General features: G+C 42.4%; 1 long non-coding RNA gene across 1 annotated transcript in view; it reads right to left on the bottom strand.

Moving 5' to 3' along the window:
- Positions 1–24,146, bottom strand: part of LOC121060563 — a 112,132-nt gene extending 87,986 nt beyond the window's left edge. Inside the window, exons 1-3 of the long non-coding RNA XR_005814863.1 lie at positions 23,997–24,146; positions 23,822–23,907; positions 23,050–23,167 (exon numbers count right to left, since the gene is read on the bottom strand). This is a non-coding gene — a long non-coding RNA (uncharacterized LOC121060563). The remainder of the gene's footprint in view (positions 1–23,049; positions 23,168–23,821; positions 23,908–23,996) is intronic.
- Between the last annotated feature and the right edge of the window lie 2,517 nt (positions 24,147–26,663).

Here is a 26,663-nt window from a genome sequence, read left to right as displayed (position 1 = left end):
TGAGTATTATTCTATATACGCACGTTGCACAATCCCTCAAAACCATTCTCAAGGGAAATGCATTTCTTTCGAAGTCGACAAACCGCCTTGCACCCCAGAATCTGCTCTGCACATTTACAGCATTAGAGGCAAACCGTAGGTCCACAACCATGCACAAATAAAAGCTTAAAACAACCACAAACCGCTCCTGTCAACTCCGCGAGGAAAAAATTAAATAAAATCAAGCTCGGTCACACTAAGTATTTTAAACAGAGCATTCAGAGTAATGTTTTAACAACCGGCTGGTGGCTGAAGTGCTGGCCCAACACAAATCCCTCTGCTGATGCCTGCTGTGTGCCATTGTTTCAAAACAAGTGCCCGAATCAAAATGCAGCACGAGAAGTGTCAGACTTTTTGGCCCTGTTCAGATGAATGCCCTGAAATGCCTACACTTCCAACAGTGTTTTTAGCAGATCTCCTGTTTCTGCCAACTGGACAGCAAAGCTTTATCAGCACAGGTTTCCCAAATCTTCTGCCAGCGACCTTTTTGGTTTTCCATCATGCTGAAAATATTGCAGAAACATTTCTCCTCACTGTCCTGCCTTCGTGTTAGGGCTGTTCCAGGTAGAAAATGGACAAAAGTCACTGCAGTGAGATTACTGTTATTGCTACAGTAGCAGCTCTGAGTTATTATTCCAATTATGTACTAATTAGAAGAAAAAGACACCGCTGATAGATTTTTAGGCAAAGTGTTAAATTAAAAAAAAAAGTAACATTATGCTGTTGACAAAGGGTAGGGAATAAAATAGGTCATTCATTGGTCTTGTAAATAAGCTAATAGCTCAGGGAATTTGGGGAACAAGTGAGAAATCAGCTGAGGATTCCAACTCGAATACCATCCGGAATGAATTTATAACCCTCTATACAAAAATAGATACTTTTCATGCAAAATGCATCTAACAATAAAATGAATCAAGATAATACTGCTTAAGATGCCCAACATACATGTGCATGTATATATATTAGATTTAAATATGCTATAAATGTAGACTTCTAGTTAACACAATATATGGATGGCATTCATCAGATCCCACTGGTAGGGCTATGTCAGATTCCTGCCCCCTATGATCCCTGGGGAGGAGGAAAAAAAAAGGGGGGATATATACAAATCAGAAATGGGTTCCCAAGCGTGTCCTATTTGGAAATCCCTGACTTATTCAAACCCTCAAGAAATCAGCCCAAAAAACCCAGACGCCATATAGTCTACATGATTTTTTTTATTTTTTTATTTTTTTTTTTTAGATCAGCAGGTCTTTGAGCAGTTTTACCACTTTAAGCAGACTTGTCTTGAAAACAGTTTTCAAAGTTTTAACATTACCATGCATATATTTCAATTTCCATCTTGATTTTGATCAAACGCAGAAAGCCAACCAACTAAAAAGCTATTCTTTATGATTGGGTCCTCACCTGTACTTACAGATTTCAATGGAAATCAAATCAATCATCTCTGCCAAGAGTGAACATCGGTTATTAGGAACAAAAGTTAAGCAGCATAATCAAGGTATTCTTTTTCACCTGACACTCTGGAACTAGTCTATTACAATCCAAACAAAGGAAAATGTATCGTGCCATCAGATATGGGATGTGGGAAATGCAAGTCACAGGATGAGATCAAGATATACTATTACAAAACCTTCCTTATAATTAAAAACTGTCTAAAAATGGTTGAGGTTGGGAAGAGATGAGTTGTAAGCTTTCCTTTGCTGAGCCTATTCCCCTTCCCGTGGGATTCAGACAAATCAGAAAGGTGAAGTGTTGGATGTCATTACCAAGTAGCACTCGAGGACATCAAGCAACTCTGTCCTGCACCCACAAGCTCTTCCTTTTTGTGGCTGCTGCAATCGCAGAAACGTGGCTGCAGCATCAGCTGGGCAGCCTTTGGTCAACACACAGCTTCTAAGGACATCGTTGCACTCTCTGAAAGCCTCAAAATGTTAATCTAATTGGAATACAATGGGTACAGTTCATGCAGATAACTTTTTAAAATCAGAAACAGGAAAATAGACTTCTTAGATTTTGTACAGGAGGGTTCATAGCTTTCACTTCCTTCTGAAAGCTTTCTGGAACCTACTCGCAAACAAATAATAAAAAAGGACAGAAGAGATTTATACAAATCCAAAGATAAGACAAATGTTTTCATTTTAAATAATCCATACCATGTTTTTAACCTGACTTTAGCTACCAACTTCTTGTTTAACAGTATCACACATTGACATACAAAAATATTTCTCGACTGTCCCAGTGGGACATAAGGAATTGCAAAATGACCTCTAAGGGAAGAAGCCATCATACGAAAGTCTAAACTCAAAAGGGGAAGAAGAAAATGAAGCATTTGGCTGACAGCTGCAGTCTGCTGGGAAGGCTGTGGATGGCTGATGGGTTTAGGTCCAGAAAAAGAGAATAAAATAATCCCCATATATTCTGTTAGAAAAGGAGGCAATGATGTTCAAGGACAGGCAACAAGGAATCACCTGCTCATGCCTCACGCCTTCCTAACATGATCTGGGTGGATGAGCTTGGATCAGAAGCTTCCTTCTGCCCAACCACGTGCCCAGCCTGACCCTGTCAGCTTTTGCACCGCGAGCTGCCAGGCTCTGTGACCAAATTTATGTCCATTGACAAATGCGTGCACGTGGAGCATTACAACAACGTACCTCAGCTTCTCATGAATCTCCTTTAATGAAACCTTCTCCTGGCCTTGTACGACTGACCCCAAAGCCCGGGCTGTCCTTTGCACTGCGTGGCACAGAGCAGTAGCTGAGGTTAGGAGTCATCTTCCCCCAAATTAGCTGCCCTGCCCTAATAATGCTTACAAAGTGCACCCTGCCCAGTGCTTTCACTGTTGCTTTGTGTTGGCTGGTTGGGCCCCCAAGGGGAAAAGGGAACACGAAGAGAGTGGATGATAGCGTGTAATCCCGTGTCCTCCCCCTTGCCGTGACCCCAGGTATGCTGAGGATTATCCCCCAGCATGTCTCTAAATATGGGATCAAAGCCATGTATCAAAGGCTGGAGGTGCCAACAGCATCCAGGAAAATGAAGAGGGCCAGATCCAGTTTAGGAGGAGAAGGGAGGAAAAAAACAGGAGGATGCTACAGGCCTACAGACTGCTGCACGTGGTCTTGAGGGATGCGACACAGCACAGGCTTGGTTTGAAGGTGTTACTATCCTGCTTTGTGCGAGAATTCCCCAGGCTGCATCCCTGCTCATTTGCAGAGGACTCTGGCTTCTCTCGAAGAATTTATTTTTACCCAGAGAATTGGGCTTGCTGCACTTCTCATGGGCTCGATCCTCAGCAGATGGAAGCCAGTATTGCTCCACTGACGTCAATAGTCACAGCTTGCAAGGACTCGCAGAGACAACACTTTATCCTCTGCTTATCTCCATCTCCCCCCCTCCCATTCCTATTTCTATTTACTCACAGCAGAGAGCACAGCCCATGGCTGCCATGGGCCACAAAAGCACACCGAGCGATCCTTCCCTTAAAGGAAATGCCTCCTGTGTGCGCCCCAGAAGAGCAAGGCACTGCCTTCAAGGGGAGAAATGGGGATTTTCACACCTGGCACATCACACTAAGACTGGGTACCCAGGCAGATGTGCCTGCAAGGGGCTGCCCTACATCACCTGCCCGCAGGGTCCCTCTAACATATGCTCCTGTGTAGTAGCCAGACACATTATGGCTCCAAAGCGGCACTCGAAGTGTACCTAAGATTGCCAGTAAACAACGTAAATTTTAAAGAAAAGCCTTGTCACATTACAAGTTCATCCTCTGAGGAAAATGGGAGCTTCGGAGCGCTTTTGATTTGTTTTCTGGTTATTAACACATCACACCGAGTGGTTATGCTCCCACAGGAGCGATGCGCTCCAGCTCCAGAGCTGCAAGCCGAGGGCCTTGCACGTTCACAGGGCTCCTGAAGGCCGAGCTGAAAGAAGAGAGGGAGTACCCGTACTGGGGCTGCTACTGAAGTTATCCTGGGTGACGAAACGGGGCAATAAAAGAAGACAACACAACATGATTAGGCTCCTGCCTTCTAGCATAATCTCAGCCCCGGAGTTGCTTTCCAATAAATGGACCCAAAACACTGAGAGCTGGCAAAAAGACTTACCATGGCACCTGAAGTACCAGTGGTTGTAGTCACTGCTGACACGTTCAGGACACTGCCAGCCCCACAGACACCCTGGGTGCCTTGTGGCTGTGTTTCTCTCAGCCCAGAGCCTCAAAGCAGCCAGAATCACCTGCATCTAACGGACTGCTCACAGCTAATCCTAAATTCAGAGGCCCAGAAGTGGGTCTCTTCAGATAAGCCAAGAGTGCACAGAAATGCTGCGTGTCAGCTCTTCAGCTGGGCACAGAATTACTCCTTTAAGAGATTATGGCACGAGCTGGGCTGCAGCATCGCACGTTATTCACTCAGCCCGAAGTCAGGGAGCAAGAGACACCGGGGGGCTCAGGCTCATCGTTTCTGGGTGACTGCTAAATGACACGCCAACGATACATCTCTGAATTATCACGATTCCAGGATGTGAATCCATTTCTATGTAATTAAGAATATTTAATGGCCTGGACAGCTGATAGTAAGAGGCATGAAAATAATTCAGTTTCATTTCGGAGCAAAAAGCCCTGCCTACAATAGCTTGTGGTATTAACAATGTATGTTTAACTACCCTAGTGCAACTATCAAGGTGTCACTTAAAGAGTGAGTAATGGGGAGGGAAGGATTTTAAACGATTCCCAACAAGACCCTGACCCTCTTCTTTCTAGCCATTAGCAAGTTTCTGAAGCATTCAGAGCAGTTCCATTTGTTCTCAATCACTGGGAGTTTTAACTGTGGAATTTAAATGATTCTCTCTCGGACAGATCTAATTTTAGGAGCCATTCAAGTGACATCCCTCTGAGCTACAGCACATCAAGAAGACACTACAGGAGCATCCGCAGCACTGTTTGCTCCACTGGAGCAAAGCAGACAAATACGGCTCATCACTTAGATGAAGTGGTACACGATCTAGGGGATAGGCCCAGTGGTGACGAGCAAAGAACGGTGCATTAAAAAGAAGGGAAAAACACACCTCCAGCAAATTTGGTAGTCGAGTTTGCAGCCAGAAATCTCAGTAGAAGCAGGCTGAGGTCCTGCAGCCCCCGGCAACTCCAGGGAAATGAAGATCTTCAATTTCAGAAAGATCCGTGAGATGAGGGTCTGGCTAGAAGGGAAATCTGAGCATTCATACAAATTGAAAACGCCTATGAACCAGCAGCCATCTCTATGGCCCAAGTCTTCCAATCCAACCCAAAATGTAGTTTACAGAAGCCAAGATAGCCTTCCATAAAGCTTTGTGTATACAAGACAGTGGAAACCTTCTGAAAAAAGAAAATTAATAAAGTTAGCGGAGTTCAAAGTGTGCAAATTTGACACTAAGCACGTGAACTAGCTGTCTTCATCAGGTTACAGACTCTGTTGCAAACTCCTAGTGGCAAGAACGTAAAGGATCTTTAAAGCGCTGCCATTGCCCTATGCAGATATCTCCTACTTAAGAGGCCTGTCTTTTTCTAAAAGGTTTGATCTGAGCCACAGAAGCGAATTACTGCAGATGTTGAAGCTGTCAAAAAGCTAACAAATAAACAAAAGCCAATGAACAGGCTGGTAAGTGATCGCTTGCATGTTCAGAGGAAGCCTGAGGGCTTGCACCACCGCTGTCTCCCTGCAAGTGCTGTTAGAGATCACCGCTTCACGAGGCTTAAACCATTGCGGAGCTGCTTTGACATCATGGTTTCAAGCAGATGTCAGAGCAGCACACAATCCTCTTGCTCTCAACTTGGCAACCATCTCCTTCTGCTGTGTTTTACACACAGAACATATTTCAAACATCCGCAGCGAATACATCAGGGAAGCTTGCTGTCTCCATAGCGTCAGCCTGATTTACTCCCTAACCTACTTCTGAGCTCCTGAACACAAAGCAGAGCAGGGCGAGCAGGCTGGGCCTTTTCAAACTGGTCAAATGCTTTACCAAAGCCACTCCAGGAGGCTCAGAGCAAGTTCCTCGAGTAGTCCTTCACCCGGAGTCTGAATTTCAGCCCGTTCTGCAAGCATGGTCCAAGTCTAGTCCAAGACTTTAAGCTGCAAGGAAAATACCACCAGCTTCCTTGTAAATTTTACTCACCGCACATGCTGAGAAAGAGAGGTTTATGCAAGAACTTTGCTCTAAGAGGAACTTAAAAGATGCATTCATAGCCCAGATAATACTATCACATTCTGATCTGCATGCAGTAGATAAGTTACTTCTGCTATGACTGAATATGGGAGTACAATACATGCATAATTCTCCGATAAGGAGTAAATCGAATGCTTTGAACAGAGTACAGCATGCCAGCTCCAGATGTTAAGAAAGAGAATATGCAGGAAGAGTTACACAGGAGGCCAACAAATCTCTCAGCGCTGATAAAGAGTGGGAGATGTTTACTAAACCCAAAATTTCTGATATGCACAAAGGAGAGCGTGAGTGAGGGAAGGCTGGAGGAGGAGGGCAGGGACCAGCAGCGATGCTCTTCCTTCTGCGCATTTCTGCTCTCCCGAACAGCTGCCCCTCGTAACAGATGCGCCATCATAACACCAGGTATTGCAGGCCTCCTTGGAGAATTCAGACCTGACCAAAGTGTTTTCCATATAAAAATCCAATAACTGAGCTCCAAACTGCTTAGCATGAACAAAGCATAATCTTTTATAGATGCTGTGGTACTTGGCTATGGACGTGAACTCCATATACAACAGCTCCTTCTTGCTGCAGTCTTTAATCTTATTAGACTTGACTGCAGATACTTATTTGGCCCTTGTCATTATGCATAATATTATATATTGCTTTCTCATTAGAGAGGGGGAAAAAGTTTCCTCTGTACCAAGTAGACTGGCTGCCAAGATCTGGCATGCCTCGCTTGCGGTGCCCACTTGAGTGAGTCACACTTCCCTCCCCTCTGCTGGGAGACCTACACAACATCACCCCCTCCTCCCGTCCTCGGAGGTAAACTGGTGAAGAAACAGTGTAGGAGATCTTCAAGTGTCCAAAATAAAATAAGCTATTTTAAATATCAGCTGATTACCACATCCCCAGCACATCTACCAGTACATAATGCTGGGATATTGATTTATAAAGTGGACTTGCCTCAAGCAGGTGCAGACTGGTGTAAGTGACCAAGACACAGAGGCTGGGATTTATAGGAGAGCTAAAGGAACCCACCTGCATTGAAAATACCTTGTCTCTCCTCCTCTCTGCCTCAGAAAAAGCTAGGAACTGAAAATAAGGAGAGCACTGGTAGGGACAGAATGAGCATTCCCAACCTGGTAGGAGATGAAGCTCTTTTTCAGGCAGAACCTTGGATAGGAGCAACTCTGCAGAGACAGAAAATGATTTGATTTAGCTCGTGACTGGGAAGGGAGGATGTACTTTGTCCTCATATGAGTTCACAATGTAGATACTTAACTTTTTAGATACTTAACTTTTGGGGTAAGCTTGGTTTTTCACTCTTAGTTGAACTCAGCTTTTGACACACAAACAAGAGAAGGCTCCCAGTTCTTCTGTGATTGGGCTTACCCCGTGGTGAGAGCCCCTTATTTTAAGGCAAACCCCTCTACTGTGCTGCTGATGTCACTGATACAACCAGAGCAGTGCAAAGGAGGCAGTGTTTCCTCATCTGAGTCCATATTCTGCCCACGTGGGACCACAGCAGTAACCTATTTAGCACTCGCATTCATTACCATCACTGGAAATCACTAAACAGAGAACCTAAAGGAATTGTAGGCAAATACCCACTGAGCAGAGGAGATCACCTCTTCAATTAGTCAGCAAACCCAACCCTTATTTCAGGGGAAGGAGCATCGATCCAGTCACACCTATTTGCAGTGATGACAGCTGAGCTACAGCAGTTGAAACTAAGGACATCTCACAAGGCAATATTCCGGATTTTAATTTTTTGGGGTCATATTAATCCACATCCTTGCTAATTTTGAAAATTCGGTAGATTGCAATGGATCTTCAACTGCTATTACAAAATACTTTTTATCACATTAGCAGTGAAAAGATGTTTGCAGTGTAACACTCCCTGTACAATTTCCCCTCCTTATCATCATTCTCTGAGCAGTGTTTCATAGAAAGAAGATATGCAGCATAAAATCTCCCTGAATATGAAATTTTCTGAGTAATTCTGTCACTAGTCTCCCAGGACATCCTAGTCAAGGATGAACAATTCAGTAAAAGCCCTACAGAACAGGAGAGAAATTAATCATGCATTTTAAAGTGTTTGGAACCTTCTTATAGGATTTAATGAAGAATTCTGTTGAGTTTTTAACACTTATAGGGGAAAAAAGCCTCACCTAGTCTACAAATCAAGCTCTAGGTGTATATTAAGTTGATTAACATGAGAGAAGAGCTTGTCCTATCTAAATGCAATTCCAAGGTAACCCTAGACTTCTTAATGGACTTTGAGATTTTATTTATTTTATCACCTACATGATTGCATCCATTTCCACAGAAGTCAACAGCAAAGATGTCATTAACTCTGGACCAAATCCCTTCCAAATACTCATTCAATTTTTAATGTTCCAAGAGTGGAAGTTATCCAGTGGCTACTACATAAGTTGGAAATTTTTAGCATCATTAAAAAATAAATGGTTTTCCCCAAGAAAACTGTGAGGAGCTTGCTTCTGAAATAAACCCTTCCATTTTCTTTAACAGGCAAAATTGAAAGCAGGTATCAAACGTTTCATACCTTCCCCAGCAAGTGCGGCGGGTCCAAACTGTTAAGGGCTTTATGAAGTGGCTAAGAAATAGCCTTTACCCTTAGATGAATGATATTTGTTTTAAAGTACCCTTGGTACTAGCACATGACAGTAAGCTACAGCAAATATCACTGCTTTAGGATATCATTTCAGGATAAGAGCTTAGGCTAAGTCACAAAAGGAGAGGGCATTTATATGGGGTAACAAAGCCACCCAGAACTGTTGCACATTAAAAGCAAAAGAGAGCAACCTAACAAGAACTTCAGAAATCATAAAACACCTTCTTACTTCACAGAATAATCCAGCCTCTAGTTAATTGATGCCAAGAAGAAACCATCCCTCGAGAGCATGTTATCTTATGACTGCATACGAGGGGGTATTTTTGCTGGCACTGATTGCTGTCAAGAAGAGGATATCGCAGCAGCATCTACGCTAAACATATTCAGGAAGACCACCGTACAACAAGCTGCTACCGACAGCACAGGTGAAAATTCTGGATGTTGAATCACGATCTTAATTTTTTTAATAGCATGCAAAGACTATGTCAGTAGCACTTTTCATTATCCACTTCACCAGTCCAGAACTACTTGGTAATTATGCCCATCCACTCTCCTTTGACAGAGCTAGCTAACAGAACAAGAGCTGCTGATAATACACAAGCTTCTTGTAAAGAATTCATGTCAGAAAGCAATAATCTAAATAGCAAAGCTGATGAGTTTGCACAGTGCCTTGCTCTAGGGAATAAGCATATTCTCTAGTCTGGAGCAAGTATACTTGGGGAGCAAACAGAGAGGGACTAAGACATAACTACTTTAAAAGCTATTAAACAGCAGATCCTACAAGCCTTACCTTTGCCAACCAAACAAACAAACAATTACAGAAACACTGCAAAATAAACAACTTGTTTCTTGTCAACTCGAAACAACGCCTTTTGCCTGTATTTTTAGGCTCTCCAAATAACAGGAAAAAAAATCTGTTATGTTGATAGAGCACTAAAATTTAGACACAAATCACATTTCATAATGAAATGCCAAATAAGTTTTCTGAACATACAACTAGGTGTAAATAAAAGCTCTGATACAGAAGCCTGATTTAACTTCAGTTGACTTCAGCTAAACAAAAACCTTCCCACTCCAGTAGCTATTGGATTTGGTTTTTATATTTCAGTTCCCATGATCATTTCTCTCCATTTTGGAGTTCATTGGGCCTTCAGAGGGGAGGAGGAAAGATCTTTGAGCATCTCAGCCACAGCACAGTCCTAGCTCTGGAAATAATGTGCTGCAGTGGGGAGGAGGAAAGAGCAAATGCCATCATGATATTGTTTATTGTGCCAATTTAAGGAAATACCGTGCAGATACAGAGAGGGGAACCAAGGCTCATCTACCTGTGTTATACATGGGCAGGTCAAGTGAAGCTTCAGCAGTAGCATCTCTCTTATAGAAGAGATGCTTTTCACGTTGCTGTACTTGAGGGAAATCAGCCAGATTTCAACAAGTTTATATGCCTACATGCAGTTATGCATTTAATGCTCATTTACTCACACAGCTAGCAGAACAACATATGCTAATGCTGTCTCAGACTGCGAAGTCAGTACAGGGCAACCCTTACACTTGCATGTAGTTCATGCTAATTTGCAGATGCTCAAACACCTAAAGAGGCTTGAGACGTGCAAATCAGTGCAGAGACCAGAGCATTTTAGTGCCCAGACAAGGGAAGGGCCTGGTGCCCAGGCAGGTGTCCTGACCTCCCAGCTTGCAGCCCTCGCTTTTGCTACAGTCAAAGCGGTTTATAGGCAGAACTCACTGACTGCAAACTCCATGATTCCTCAAAGGATGCTTAAACGGTTCACCGAGTTGGCTGAAAATAACGTCCCTGTTTCCCCTAACCCAACTCACGTGTGTTTTTAGTTTTCCTCCCATCTTCACCTTTACTCTTCAAACAAAAGGACTCCAAGTTACAATGACCCCTGCAGCATAAATCTCACTGATAGCAGCTCAAAACCTCACTTGCTCACCTTTTCCCAACCTATTAATATAGAAAACATGTTACAAGATGCAATTAAAAACATGTCAAGATAATCTTAAGAGAAAGTCCACAAAGTCTCAGACACGGTATTCCCCACTGGCAATGAAATACATTTTAAATCTGAAAAAAGATTCTTAAAGCCTTCATTTGTTTCCTCATAATCTAAGGCACTCCTTTAAGATTAGCAAAAAAAAATCTATAGTTTAAAACCACGTGCTGAATTTCTAGGTTACAACTTCAATAAGTTAATTGAACTTATCAGCTCAGAGATCATCACCATAGTAGCCTGAAAGACAAGAGTTACAGCTAAACTGATGTATCAATCGATTTCAGCCCTTATAAACTATCCAAAGATTAAGATTCTTGGGCTAGATCAAATATGCTAGATTAGCAGTAATGACATAGTTTAGGCTTTTGCAACCTCTGTTCACAGACCAATCTTCTCAATGCTGCAGATAAAGCTGCCTCATTAGACAGTTCTCCATGCAGAGGCTTATAATATTTCAGTTTGTCATCTTCTTCATACCTTTAAGTCAAAAAAGAGATACACCTTATTAAAAAAAAATGTATTTCAGCCATTCACTGTGACACTTGACAGGGTTTTGCACATACAACTTGTAGAGAACAAAGAATTTTAAGAACCAGCACTTGGGTAACAAGTCAGCCTCCTGAAAAGATTTTTATGGGCACAATTTCAAGATCCGATTTTTATAGTGCTTCAGAAAACTTATTTCTTAATCCATTCAGCCACAAAGAAATAAAAAAAACTTTTACCCAAAGAACAATTTTTTGGGTTATCAATGTTTTGTCAGCATCCCTAAGAACGATACTTAGATGTTCCTTTATTTTACGCGCCATCAGTTAATCCCAAAGGTCTCCCTGAACCATCATCACGGCGAAAGGCAGCACTCTTGCCAACTCTGTCAGGTTTTCCTCCTTGGTGTCAAGGCAAATTTGTAAGGTTCAAATTGCTCATTTCATTACGCAATGGTACTTTTCAGAGAGCTGGTGGCAGATACCACAACACGTACTTTTTGTTTCACGCTCTGGACGTCTGTCTCTCCCTGGGAAGCAGCCCCAAGATGAACAGGGAGAAAGAAGAGGAAATAATTAATGCTCCCAAAAGACCAGAGCAGAGCTGGTAGGGAAACAGGAGGGAATCAAAAGCCGAGACCAGCTGAGAGGCGGAGCATTGCTCTCGATTCCTTTCGGTGCCATCCCCTGGAGAGCATCTTCCATCAGGTGAGAACATCCTTCTGATCAGCTTCCTTCGTTTCAATTGTCATTTACCTCTGGGGATGCAGACTTCACTTAAAACTATATCCCATCACCTTCTTGTTAGTCATCCAAGCAGTTATATCCCTCTTGTACATTTTATTCCATTAGGAGAGTTATAAAGAAATAAATTAGAATCACAACACATCTACAGCTTGCTCTGAAAGAGACTGTTAGCACTTGACTCACCTACTTAGGTGTCAATTTAGCACTCTTAGCTGGATTTAAATTGAGTCAAGACTGATCTGCTTAAGACAGAATCTGCACCTGCCCCCCCAACACTTTAAATAATTAGGATGAAACAAAAAAGTCAAATATTACTACAACCTGGGAGCGTGCAAGAACTCAGAGCGTGACAGGCTCATTCTCCTGCCTCATTCACATCTGAATGTTGCCCAAACAGCCAAGCCCAGCAGCCTGTATGCTCCTCTCAACACACATCCTTGCCCAAGCTTCTACAGGGAAGGGTGAGCCCAAAGCCATTCCCCTAGATTTCCTGCTCCTTGACCATGGTCCACAGAAACCTAAGTTTCTTAGGAAACAAATGCTTTTAGCATTCCAGGATGCTATTTTCAAAACCATCTTTCTAAACGCAACCTGCCCAAGCTTTTCAATCAAATAGCAGCCAAGGAGTAGGAGGGATGTGGCATCTTTTCACTTGCTGTCCCAGCCTGACAGCACAGCAGCTGGTACCAGGTATTACAGCAACAAAAATCTGCAAGGAGCAACTGAAAACCGCGTGAAGGTGCATTTAGCACTAATCTCAAGTTCCTCCTCTCCTCACCTTCCTTCCATCATCATCTTGGCATCTAACATCAACCACCATCAGCACTTTTGCATGTTATTTTCCACCTGTGAGCTCTTTGGGGCAGATCAAGATGCCCCAAAATTTGCAGCACCTAACAATTGCCCAGTCTGTAAGGGGATCACTGCATTACTCCTAAGAGCAGTGATTTTAGACCCCGTTCTTTTGATGCCAACATGAACGCTGGTAATAGCCTCTGTATTTAGTCCACATTACCAGGCAGTAGGACCACCTTCCCTAAAATTAGGGGTGTCTGAAGTTCAGATATGCATTAGAGTAGGAGCAAGATTTTTCAAAGCAGACAATAATTGTGGTTTTTTTTGTCCTTAATACAGTGCAGAAGCTTCAAATAAATTGCCTTCTTTTTTTAAGCACATCCACCAATATCCTAAACCAGGCTCTTGCTTTAAGTCTGATGCAATCATTTCTGAAAGACGGTCTTAGATAGTTAATTATCCGACAAACAAAAAGACCAACAACAAATACTGGACAAATCAAATTCCTCAGAATTTCTCTACTGATATTGTCACCTGCAACCACCCTCCCACAAATGACCGAAATAATAAGACTGCAACCCTCCAGAGCATCTCTAACCCCTTCCCTATCCATTTTAAACAGGTCTCTTCAAACACATACGAGCTGCCACCCAGCTAACCAAGTTCAGAGCCTCAAAACCAGCCCTGGCTGGCCTCAGGATTACAGTGAAATTCCACAAAGTTTGTCACAGACTGCATTGCTTATTTTAGAGAGAACAGTCCTAAAAGAGTTTTTATTTTGTTTTTAATATCAAAGCAGAATCTTAAGTAATAAATCTAATAGCGAAGCAGACGGAAGAAACACGCATGCAGCTACAAGCAGTCACTGCAAGCTCAGACATGTAACATCTTCTAAAGCAAAAAGCCTGCTGCCCCATCTTCTTGGAATACATCAATCCAGTAATTAGGTGTATTAAGAGCTGTGTCTGTCGCATTTCACTCATTTCTACAGACATAAGAAGTCACATTTATAAGTCATTAAGCTGAAATAAAATCTTTGCTGGGCTTAATTAATTTAAATATTCATGGCAACAGGATAGCAGGGGAAAGCGTTGTTCTTAATCAAAACAGACATTGCTGTTCTATAATGCAAATTGCAATTTCTTATGTGGACAATGCCAAGTACCTACAATAAAAGGGAGCCGAACATCAGCGATAAGCATATAGAAAACGCGGCTAAAAAGGATTCACATTGTCCTCTACCTCTTGAACAGAAATGGGCATTTGCTGACCCAAACATTTGCTTAATAATAAAGTCATGCCTAAAACAGCAGTTCCTTCCAGGGTAATTTATCACAATTTACTCAGGCGCAAAACTCAAGGAAAAAAAACGGAAAAAAAAAAAAACTGTTTTCTTGAGGTAGTTATTGAAGTTATTCACTTGTTCACAGCTGTTGTTCAGCCTAGAGCCCTGGTTCTAACCTACGCAGCCCTTAGCAAACGCAATTCCTCACAAACCACATTGAGGGCTGTGTCGCGAGCTTTAGCCCAGACCTGTCACCCCCATGCCCCTGAACTTAGCCACCAGCCTGGGTGACACCAGGTCCCCCTGAACTCCAGCCACAATCAAGTTGTCTGCTTCACTGCCCTGCGCCTTTTTCTCTGGCAGTGTTTAGGCCTCAGGTAGGACCTCAGCATCCCCAGGGATTAATTCTCCCTGTCCCACCAAAAAGGAGCCGAGCTCAAGGGTAGGCCAAGTGCTGCCCAACCTCATGGCACCTTTGACGCATTCCTCCAGCAGTCCAACACCTCCTGCCTACTCCCTCCCCTCCTTACTCCAGCGTTACTACAGGGTGGAACCAGGATGGGGAGGGACCACAATGAACCCCCATCCCCTGTGCAGCTCCTCCATGGAGCACGCAATGCTGTCAGGTGGTTTCCAGCCTCTCAGACCCTCTGAATTGCCGTTCTGAGAGCGATCTTTCAGATGTTAGCAAGTTTAAAATGGAAGCATTGTTCTTACAGCAAACCCACCCCACATCTGTGGAGATGGGCTCTCTCCTTACAGTGCTGCAGCAAACAATTTTCTTTCAGAGATTTGGCAGAAGTGCCAATGATTGCTCCTCTTGGTCCAAACCTTTGTAGTAAAGGCACATGCCGAGGAGGTGAGAGAGCAAAGTTCCCCTTCCTTCTCCGCCTGAGGGAAATCCATAAAACGGAGCCCCTATGGCTGACCTGTGCTGTTTGGCAGGAAAAGTGATACAAGATTTGTTGGGTTGAGACGTGGCACAACAGATTGCTGAAAAACTACTTTAAAAAAAAGGTAGAAAATACAGTTTCCTATTTTTATCTGTTAATAGCAGCTCTGGTTTCATTATCTGCCATCCCCATATCAGGCTCTGGATACAATTAGCATCATACAAATAAAATACTTGATGGAAGTAGCAACATGTTTACTGGTAATGAAATGTTTATGGTTCAATTTGGTACACTAGTAAAGAGTGAATGCATTTACTTTAGGATGCGAGAAAACAAAGTGTAGATAAGCACAGAAAATCACTGACTCAAGACATTCACAAAATGTTATTATTATTCCCCCCAGAAAAGATAATATTGATTGCTGAGAATCATTTGGACAACAACGTGTTCTCCTGATAGAAGTCAACAGCCCATCTAGCAGTCATCTGTACAGAAACAGCACTGACCGAAATGACCGAAATAAACTCCCTATCTGAAGTCTCCTTTGATAAAGGCCCAGTACAGAAAAAACTTTGGCATGACCTCCTCCCTCCACCGCAGTTGTCCTCTGCCTAGGATTTGGGTCTGACATGGTGCCTGAAGGACCAGGTGAAAACTCTGCCACAGCTTTTGCTTGACACAAGACAAATCATTTCGCCTGCCACTACTTCAATTTCCATTATTAAAGACAGGCAAAACACTCTTTGCATATTTATGACAAAAAAAAAATAAAAAAATAAAATGAAGTTCCTAAGGGCAGGAACAGATTTAGACAGTGCCTTGAATAACAAGAGCCTCAGCTGTGATGAAAGGCAAAACAAATACCTCTACTGCACCAAACATTTAAAAGAAGTTCCGATCTAATGTAGTTTAACACATACTGTAGAGGGAGGGAAAAAAAAACTTGAGAGAATTTTGTTGCTTTTAACAAAGATTAAATACTATTTATTCTGGGTTCAGCCACTATTAGGAACAGCATCATAGCAGGAATACAAAGATTCAGGTGGAATCAGTGGGATTTCCTCACTTCTATTTTTACAGTGGCTGGTTGGCAAAAGAAGAAACAGATCTTACTCTGAAGTGATGGAAAACAAAGAGCTTCATGCAAATCAGCAGGGCAGACCCCAGGTTTTCCTTTGTTTAAGTTTCTAGGTGATTCATAGCCTCATCCTTTCTGCACTCTTTCCCCTTTGCCTTGACTGTTCTGAGCACCCCAGCTTGTAACGAAGGTGCACAAGGGCTGTAGCTCAGAGAAGCATCAGAGACAGAGAAAAACAGGGCAAGGAAAGAAAGGGAGAGAAAGGAAATGCGGCCTGAAATTCAGGAGAGCTGGAGAAACTTCATTCATCTCGACAGAACAAAGGCTGATGAATAGTAAGCGTCAGATCCTGAAGAGACCCCGGCACTGCACAAGGTCCCAAGTATTCCTGGAAATTATCTGGACCGCCCCAGCCCAGCAGCTTTTGCAGAGGGCTTAAAGAAATGCATTTATCACGTTACTTCTGTTGGCCAAGCTAGCAGGCTAACCCAAAGACAAGAGGTTTCATCCATCTCATTTAATCCAAAATCAGTGGTTCTCAGCCGGTTTTGACCCTGATTTGTGCTACAACTGATAAATGCCGAGGGCTTTGCCCAGGCTTACAATGACCTCTGACATTTCTGTGTGATCTAAACGACACAGAACCCCCTTGTTAAAATCTGCTCCTGCACCTGTAGAGTCATTTGGGTTTTCTTTCCATTGCAAGCGACAGCAGGGTCAGGCCTCATTCACCAAATGGATTCACTGACTTTTGAAGAGAGACGCCTGACCTACCAGCACAGACACCAACTGTCCCCCCCTCAGCAGCACCTCTTGAAGAGCCAAATAAATCTGTATGCAGGTTCTGCTTTTTTTCTCCCTGAAGCATAATAAAGTTGAAAAAGTCACGATTCGAAGTAGCCAGTGACACTTCAGTCTAAGAGCCAACTCCCCCAAGAATCCTGACAAGCAACAAATGAGCACGATATAAAATATGCAAGGAAAGACTCATCTTTGCCTAAGGACTGGAAAAGTTGCTGAATCCCAGCCTACACACCTAAAAGAAGGGTTTCTTTTCATTGGATGTTATTTTATTTTTTTGGGAACAAGTGCACTTGCTACGAATCAATTCTCTAGTACTTCAACTACAAGGAATGTGACCCAGGCTCCACATAGATTAAAGCACACCAGCCAGAATCAGTCCATTAATTAAGCATTCCCCTAAAAGTTTGACTACCTTTCCTGTTTCAGGTGAACTTTCCAGAAGATCCCAGAAGCAGAAGACTTCAGGGGCCTCCGTGCTCAAGCACCCTATTGGAAAATGCTTTTATTATCCGCAGTCACCCAGGACTTCCCTACCATTCCTGTTCTCACGCCAGGCATCCTTTTTAAGGGGTTGTAAATTGACCTTACCAAGAAGCCCACTGCAAATAAACATATTGGACTACTAGTCCAATATATATGCTACAATACTGCTAGCTGAATCATACAGTAATGCTTCAGTTCCTGACTGATTCTAAGCTGGGAAATAGGGTATAAAAATGTTTCAGGTTATAATTCATGTAATGTTTCTTTACACACAACCTTTTGCTATGTTTTTTTTTTTCCCCTCCAAAGAAAAAAGCAACCACACAATGCCAGTAAGAGCGTTTGGCCATTCCCCCATCAAGTTTATAGCAGTCCAGAACACATTATTTCTTAAAAGTTCAGTATCATATAGACTTCCACTGCTTGAGTATAAACGGCATTCCCACAGAACTTGTTCCACGGATGAAAAAGAAAGCCTTATTTTGCCCACGTCACTTTCTCTATTTTCAATTTATTTTCAATTTGTTCAATTGCCTTCAGGATAACAAGTTTGATTTTATGAAGAGCAGCGTACCTCTCAAAGAATTTATCAGTCTGTTTATTCACTACTCAATTGATTTGACCTTTACTGGGTCACCTGCCACTTGAAGTCATCTTAAGGAAATCTAATTAGCCACCATGCAGCAGAAAGTTCTTAAACCAGGTTTCGACGCCATCCCCTAGCTTCCAGAAGTGCATCCTCATTTCCCGATGATTATAGAAGAATTGGAAAGTACTCAACAGCTTCAAAACGATCCAGTTCAAGGTATGTTGCCACTGCCAAATTCACCGGTAACAACATAAAAAGAAAACATGCCATAGAGAAACAGACTTACTGAAAAGACAAACGAAGGAAACACTGCTCAAAATGTCAAAGCCTCTTAAAATTTTGGTTGACTATTCTTAAAGGTTATTCCATCAGCATGTCAGAAGTGACTTCTGAATATCACGTACAAAGGGTTCCATTATACATTAGTGGAATTTCAAAGAGGTACAGGTTGCATCAATTTGCTAGAAATCAAACTTTTTTTTTTTTTCTTAATTTGTATTTCCGGCCCAATGCTGTTTAGGGGACCAGATTTAAAACGTGCTTAGACTTGATGAACCTTCCCCAGCAGCTGAAATCTGGGTCAATTTTTGCAGTGGCAAGAACACAAGTGTGTGCATATGTGCATGGAAGGAAGAAAAATAGGTATGTATATTTGGGGAAGACTTTTTTTTCTTTTTAAAATCATTACTGGTTAGGAATACCTACCCACTGAGACGCTCTACCTGGGATCACCATCCTATTTGCAGTCTCTTCAGCAGCAGTCTCTTCACACCTCAAAAGCAGGTCGATAAACAGCCACCCACGATCAACACCACAACTCACTTCTTGTTGGCGAGGCAGGTGGCTGCTTTCACAAGGATGCACCTCATCCTCATGAAACGCCTACAGCTAGAGCCACCATCCATCTCCCACGTTGCCTGACACTGCCAGCAGAAACGATCTGTCCAGCAGACACACTACACCACTTGGAATTTCCACACCTAACCCCTTTATGAGAGCTCCCACCAACTGCACAGCCCCGATATTTGCTCCTTCCATAATGAATTCATTTAGCTTCCACAATGTCCCTCACATTGTTGCGTGAGGTACTCACAGACACCAGCTTAGCAAGGTTAATCTACTCACACCATACCAAATGAGAAAAAGCAACCCTTTCACAAGGGATATGGCCATTCCTGTCAAGTCACGTAGTTGTTCCCATTGCCACCGAACACTGCAGTCAGTCCGAGCAGTTCTGCACCTCTCTAAAACGAATCCTGACCTTCTATTCCATTGTGTTTTAAAACCACCATAACGCTGTGGAAGCCCACTCAGTTAACGTTAAACTAAGGCCACACTGACTACCCCCAAAGCAGCTCACCAATATGTGCATTTTCCACGCTGGGAAATTTTTGACAGGTCCGTCTCAAACTTTCACATGCCGCAAACGTGAGACGTTGACTGCAATGATTCCATCCGATCGCTTCCATACGCTCGCTTCCATCGTAAGCTAAAATTAGCTCGCTCTGAGCGGATTGCTTTGCTGAACTAGGAAACAGAATGCTCACAAGGATGTTGAAGCCTCACAAGATGGTTCTATCCCATGTAATAAATGTTTCATCTACCCAACTCAGCTGAGCCTATTGGCAGGGATCCGCTTCCCATCAGACCCCACATGTTGAAAAATTCACTGGTTCCTCAAACAGACAGTAATTCTTAGATTTAGACATAATTGCTTGTTCGACTATGACAATGAATAATTAGCTATGAGCCTCAGAAATAGGAGCAAGTCAACCACATCTCAGGTAAAATAATGCGGAGATGCTCTACTGAAATCGATAAAGCCGCAACATATTTATACCAGCCAAGGATATGATTTCTTAATGAGGACCATAAATATAAAAAGAAATTCCCACTCAATTGCTCCACCTGCCCTCCCCCAGCTCACAAAAGACTATAAAATCATCTCTTACATCACTGACATCTTGCCATCTGATCTGAAAAAAGACATCCTGGGCATTACTATTTTTCTACTTTTGCTAGAGAGAGTTTATGAACTGAAAACACTGCAAGTACAAGCTTCGCCTCATCTGGGGAGACTCACAGATGATGGCATCTGATGGAAGAAATGTAATACAGAACTGATAGGCTAACACATGAAGAACACAGATTGTTTCGTGAAACCTCTAAATTCTGGTAAAATCTTTGTTTAAACATTCATCCTGCTCAGAAACCACACTACTGTTTTACTTCAACCTTCTCTCCTTTCTTATCTTCAAGATCACAAAATTGACAAAATTTTAACAAAGCATTTTTATGTATTTTAACGTATTTCTCTACCTTGAAACAATTACTGCAGACTTCAGCCTACCTCCAACAGTCAATGAATTTCAGCATCAGAAAACAGCACTGAAAGTTACATGTGATATTTTGGGGATTGCTCAGAAACTGGAATATAACAGAAGATTGGTCCCATCCTACACAGTGCTGAGAAGCTTCCCCAGGAGGCGAGGGCACTCTGCAACTCACAAATTTTTCCATTTTCATTATTTATAAGTGAACTAGAAAGCTGTGTGGGAATGCAGCAATGAAAAGAGAGATGGAGTAATGCAAAGTAGAAGGGTGCCAAAGAGGTGCCCATCCTGCACTACCTGGTATAACTGCTGCTATTGAAATCATCAGCAAAACTGCTATCTAAAAAAATGGGAATTCATTTCCAGGGCAACATTGGTAGGAGGTGAAACATAAAAGTGAGTGATGGGTTAATGAAAATAAATGGTCTGAAATAACAGTGGTTTAGTAAGGCACATATTTATCATGTTATCCAAGTTGACTACATGAGACTTATTAAGTTGAATCAGCCCTCATAGAAGCTGAATAAATGGAGACAATTCTGATGATCCCAATGCTTTAATCTCCCCATTCACACTATATTAGTCAGGGACAGAAAGAGCAAGAAATTGGCACAGTGAAATACCTTAATTTTTAATGTAAACCTTTTGCAGAAAAGTCAACTTTAAAACAGGCATATCACTTCCATTTCTAATTATGAAACATTAAAGTTATTATGAAAGGAGCTATTTCATACTTCCAGAATCTACTTGTTAGCTTAAAAGACTATTCAATTGCATGGCAAGGAGGCGAGGGCAGAAGAACAATTCCTCCAGGAAATTTTACAAAACAACCTTTTACTGTTTGCTTATCATCTTCCAAGGACATGGATCCTCTGCTAACAATACTGAGTATAAAAATAAGCTAGTTTGGTCAGCAACAGTGAAAAGTTGATAGGTGTACAAGGGAGCAGCAGCAAGAACTTTGGATCTTGAGAGATTAACCTCGTGACTCAGCAGAATAAGGAAATCCCATCTCCTCCTCAGCTCATGTTTTTAAGAACACATGTTACAGCTATGCCCATCTTCTGACCCTCCTACAATATCCAGACTGAGGGAAGACTGATGTTTGGAAAGTCATCAGTCACTGTGCCTTCTCAAAAACAAACCAACCCACCCAAAACCACTCAAAAAAACCCCTACCCTTTTATCCCCTCCCAGCTAACTAAAAGCTCAAAGATTTTTATATAAAAGTTTGTACTGAAAGTTTTGCAAAAGGACTAACGGATGAGTCACCTCCACTCCCCAAATGAAATCATTTCAGTTCCACGATACTACCACATTTCACACAGTCACATCTAAACTGACTTCAACAAAAACAAGTTTCTTTCAGATAGTGTTAAGAACAACAACAAAAAATGTTTCCTTGGACCTTTCCCCTAGCCTGAAAAAAAAAAAAACCACAGCCTTATCCAAACATGAGTTTTGCTCGTTCCAAGTCTTCTATTTTTTATTTCACTTACAGCTCACAGCAGCAAAACAGAAGGATGGCTGTCCTGGGCCAGGTTGAAGGCCCAGAAAGCCCAAGGTCACTTCTCTGATCCTGGTGGATGCTTGGTAAAGGCATGTAGGAAATAGCAAAACCTGATGATCCTTCTTTTCATTTCCTCTTCCAAATTTCTACAGAACCATCTATTTGGAGATATTCCAAGCCAGAACGTGCATTTTTATCTTTCTTTATTGATCCCTAGCTGCTGTTCTTTGTTTTATCTGATTTTTTTTCTGTGTACTCATTTGTAATTTCGTCCTCTGAAACACTCTGTGGCAATGAGTCCCACCACTAGATAACACGCTGTGGGGGAAAAAAAACAAAACCAACACCTTCCTTTTTTTTTTTTTATAAACCTGCTGATGAGTTTAAAAGGACCACTGTGAAATAACCTGAAGATGCTTCGAAGTTTAAAAAGAGAAGTGGCAAATCATCACCTCTACCTGTAGGCTGAATTCGAGTCGCTTCAGTTCAGACTTACCTTCTGCCAGCACCACCATGAAACTGCATCGGTGTAATTTTTTCCAAAGTATCATGGTTATACAGAAGAGCTGATAATGGACCAATTTATACTGTGACATCAATGTAAATCCAGATTTACAGTGTCCAACAAAAAATTATTAAAATGGGTTTTGCTGCCTTATAATGGGTCCTATAGGAGCCATTATTTCGAGAAGAAACCCAATAAAAAAATTAAATGAAAGACTACCTTACAAACCTGCTACCATGAATCAAGTTTTTGGGCTAGAGTTTGTGGGATTTTGTACATTTTTAATACCCAGATTTTAAGATACAGATACTTCCCTGCAGCTAAGTCTACTGCTGGTCTGTGGTCATTATTTTGCAGTCTTGCAAAGGGCACAATATCAACTCTTAAGACAATAATGAAACTAGAACAGAGAACCCTCACTCCTCTAAATCAAAAAGAAATGTGTGAATAAGCCCCCAAGCACCTTTCATGCAGGAGAACTCTAAAGCACCTATGAGGATCATCAGCCTTATTCATTTAAGAATTCATTGAGTCTATTTATATCCAAAAGACATCACTGGGGAGGCATGTTGGCTCTCAGACTTGAAAAGTCATTTTAGTGGCAATTCTGCCACAAAATATAATGACCATTACAGAGGTCACAAGAAGCATTTCTGTAAAATGTTACCTTCTGCTGACATTGTCCTTCGTCGGTGCCTTGGTCAAGTGCTTGGGACTGATCTCAGCATTTCCTCCAAAGGCCCGCTCCTCCTATGGCTGTTACTGTAGTGCTGTGCCGTAACAACCTCATAAAAATTCTAAAGGTCAGACTTGAGCTTCAATGAACACATCAGCAAGAAGTAAAACCCGAACTGCAATTGGCTGCACAAACACTAAATATAAAATTAATGTTTAACAGCTGTTTCCACCTAAACTCACAAAGCAAAACCACATCAAGGTGAACCTGTCCTACGAAGAACAACCCAAGTCTTGCTCTCTTCCCCTCTCATTAAGGCAACATGATGGCCTCTTTCTGTAGAGGATGCTGTTCAATTAACAGCAGTAAGCAATACCTACAAGATAATTAAGCCTTACTAATTCCATATTAATTGAACTAGAGGATACTGCTGGTCCCCTTTTGATCTGAAATTCTGTCCTAATGCAGGTTTAAGTAAAATCTGCATTTTGTTGGATAAGAGACAAGCGATCAAAGCGTTTTACCTAGCTCTGCAGCAAGTTGCTTCCAATACATCCGATCCAACACTCAGCCTCTACTGTATCACAAAGTTTCAAGCTCACCGTACAACTGTAGATGAAAGGAAAAAAAGTCCTACAAGTTTACAACAATATCCCCACCATTGCTCTGCTACTACCTGATCCTTAGCCATCAGCCCCATGAGCACATGTCGCCTGCTGTTGATGAGAGGACTCTGACAATAGGGCGAGTCTCATTATCGTACCTCCACACGCATCTTCTGCCCTCCAAGGCTCCCAAGGTCAGCCAGGTTCTCCTTGCTGTGGCTCTCCAAAGTTTATCCGGATACACCTGGGGATGAGCACAAAGCCACAGAAAGCCTACCGATGGGTGTGTCGCTCACTCGCTCTCTGAAGCACTGACTTCTGAGCTGCGGCTACCTTTCATGACCGTGACTTTTAGGTTCTCTCTGTAGCGGCCTCTTCAAGGCCCCTTGCCAAGCCTTTTCATCCAAGTCAGACAGTCGCGTCTTCTTTCTTGGGTAGCTCTGAGCATACTGTTGTAACAGAAGGAAAAGCTCAGCTGTTCTGGACCTCTGCTCTGTTTCATTTATTGTGGCTTTCACAGCTGCACAGCACCCAGTTTTGTGAGGCAGGTCAGAAGGTGAAGAAAAAGGTGCAAGAAAAGAAAACTAACCTCCCCAAGAAAGACGTTAGCGCTTGCAAAGATGCTTGGGGGAAAAGAAATATCATAAAAGTGGCTATATTTATTCCAGGGGATGCGGTACAACCTATTGCCACTATCTTTGCAATTGAATTAACACTGTGACCAGAAAAGGCTAAGCTTTGTCATACAAACAGTGAAAGTCAGGACTAGAGGTTAGTGCAACCCACAAATACGACCTCCAACAACGCAGCTTTGCACAAAAATTATAAGCTAAAGAACTGTGTCAACAAACCCAAAGACGTTGTAATGCAGGGACACGGCAAAAGGCACGTCACCTCACATCTGCAGTCCACTGCTGTAATTGAACGAACATTGCCCCAGAAGTCAAACTTATCCTTTACCTTCCCTCTTTCATATTGGCATCCTATTAATCCAGGCACCTAAAAATCACTAAAAGCCAAGAGCAGAAACTTATTTCCTATTAGCCCATGCTAGCAGCTCACTGCTCAGTACTTTTTTTAAGCCCCATCTTATTTCTCAAGGCTTTTCCAAAGCCCAGGGCCCTGTCACTTGGAAAAGGATCAGGCAGAATTTAGGTTGCCTGAACGTGGCCTTTGAGGCACAGGCTGTCCCATCCTTCTGTTAAACTCCGGCAGCATTGCAAACGGTCAGCATTTATGGAAATCGGGTCACAGGAGTGTCAAACACTGGAAGACCGAAAATGCAGAACAGGTTACACAGTGAGCGGACCACTGTTAGAGGGCTCAAGCATCGAGATGAATTCATTTCCTCCAACAAGCCAGAGCTTTTCCATGTTGGGATTGGTTTTACTGCCCCTGAAAGGATCCCCTCTTCGTGGAAGGCAAGAGGTCATTTTGTTTTTTTCGTGTCATTGCAGCAACCCTGTCAAATGTTAATGCTTATTGATGTTTGCTTCTTCCAAGCTGCAACAAGACCCTGAATTAGAAGGGCTCCTGTTTTGGAAGGAACAAGGAACCCACGTTGACACAGCAGGGATTACAACCCAAGGCACTGATTTCTCGTGTGGAAAACTGCTTGTGTTTGCAACATGCTGTTCAGATAAGAAGTGTGACAGGGAAAGAAATTTCAAAAGTTGCTCGATATGAGCAAAGGAGAGGAATAAGTATATAAGGGGGCAGGAGGGAAATGATCTGTACAAGTAGATTTCACAAAAAAAAAAGATTCCACATACAGACTTTAGTCTTTGCTCTAGTGAAGCATTTGCTTCTCTCCCCATGGTCCAGAGATAGGGAAAGTAGGGAGGGAGAACAAAGGTCCTTTCATAAACAGGGATTCCAGTCAATCCATCTTCTGCTGTCCACGTCCTAACAGGAGTGCTCTCCATGACTGGCACAGGAGTACATAAAAAATGCTCATTCCTAGCACTGTCCAAGAGTGAGACCATCTGCAGCAGGAGCCAGGCCACAGCTTCATTTTTAACACTACAGGCGCTCAAACCAAGGGTCACGGGGAGACAGTAGGGTCAGCCCAACTGACCACCCCAGAACTGACATGTATGTGACAAGCCTGAAAAACACCACGGGTTTGGTAAAGGATGCAGCACAAAAAGGAATACAGATGTACACATCAGCAGATCCTCCCCTAAAACAGACAAACCTCAATAGGCTGAATTATGCCATACAGATTCTGAGATGAGCAAGGAGTGAGGATTAACCAGCCTCTAGTGCATGTTGACTCTAAAGATCCTGGATGGACCAAACTATTATCCACAGAGCACCTGAGCATCTCTACCTGCAACACACCTGGTTGATTTCTATCTGCCAGATGCAACAGTATGAGATGACAATACCTAAAACCAAAATTACTGTATAGCATGGGGGAGAGGGGCATCCACAGAGGCAGCAGAGTAGGTGACATGAGTCTGCGAGATTTCAGGTTATAGAAGGCCAAAGAATCACAGAACTTGATTTAACCAGAGTTAAAGATGAATAAACTTTAGCTCAGCTCTCTTCGCTATTCAGAATAACAGCCACTCACATGCTAACACAAGAGCATATTGCCTGATATTTAATTAATTACGTGTGTAGATACTCAAAAGTACTCTGAATTTGGATAAATCCAAAATGGACCTGAAACTAGAAGAAACTATTCCTAATTTACAAGGCCATTGACGTCAACCAACTTGCGTATCAAAAATGAACATGGTCCTTGGAGTTAAATTTAGATGATATGTTAACAGGCACCTATTTTCCATACTGCGTATTAATTGATCCGTTCTGCATGCTTACTGAGGCATTCCCGTGGGTGGAGGCAGCTAGATGACAGAAGTGAACTCGATAACGTTACCGACATTGTTCGAGCCCATGCAGTTACTTTTTGTGGGCTTGCTTTACCTCTAAGAGCACAGCGTGAGGCAGTCAAAAGCATGCTGGCTGGAGCATAAAGATAAACTTTCTGTA

The sequence above is a fragment of the Cygnus olor genome, chromosome 27 (assembly GCF_009769625.2).
Source record: "Cygnus olor isolate bCygOlo1 chromosome 27, bCygOlo1.pri.v2, whole genome shotgun sequence".
NCBI lineage: Eukaryota > Metazoa > Chordata > Aves > Anseriformes > Anatidae > Cygnus > Cygnus olor.
The sequence above is the reverse complement of the archived record's forward strand: the minus strand, read 5'-3'. Positions and strand labels throughout refer to the sequence as shown.